Below are 870 nucleotides of genomic sequence, written 5' to 3' on the forward strand. Positions count from 1 at the left end.
TTCAGTTGACGGTTACAATCTTTTCTGTTTACTTCATTTGACGGTTCCAGTCTTTTCTGTTTATGTAAGAGTTCTTCTTCTTCCTCCATCGAAAAATCTCGATAAAAGAGAGGTTGCTAACCAAGAAAACTAGCCTAGAGGTCTTATAAATTGGTGATGTTTTTATGAAGACAAAATAAGAGTGAGGTAATGACTTAAGTAGGGAGAATGTGATGAATTTTGGGTAAAGTAGGAGGAAAAACGAAAGTAGGAAAAAAGAGTAAAAATGGAGGATTGAGTTGGCAAGTTAAGAATCTGTATGGGTCCGAATTTGACCAACCACGACCTACGACGAATACAACAAACGAGCAGTCCTCTCCGAGCCAGCGTACCAAAAGAAACGACCTTATATAAAAGAGAAGAATGTACGACCCTTGTAATATTGTAAGCCCGTTAGGGGACATTGGGAATATTCTATCGAATATTCTTGGTAGTTTGTCTCTGACAACCTAGGAGAGTCTCTCTTAGTATATAAGGGAGATGAAGGGCTTTTGTCACGACCCAATTTCCAAACCCGGTTGTGATGGCAGCTCTCGTGAAGACAAGGCCAGCCAACTAACCCAAATCGTCTCTTTAACAATTTTTAAACATAAATGAACAGATAAATACAGCTTAACGACAATAATAACCAGTATTTACAACCCAACACAACCCGACCGGGGTGTCACAAGTCACGAGCATCTAAAGAAACCTGAACACAACTACAGGGCCAATATTATATAAAAATAAATTCTGGAATGCTAAAGACGGAATCCGGTGCCGCGAACGCTGGCGGTCACCTTAATCAGCTACAATAGTAATACCTTCAATCAGCTAATAACCCGCTACCGG

Source organism: Nicotiana attenuata, chromosome 7, assembly GCF_001879085.1.
Source record: "Nicotiana attenuata strain UT chromosome 7, NIATTr2, whole genome shotgun sequence".
NCBI classification, from domain to species: Eukaryota; Viridiplantae; Streptophyta; class Magnoliopsida; order Solanales; family Solanaceae; genus Nicotiana; species Nicotiana attenuata.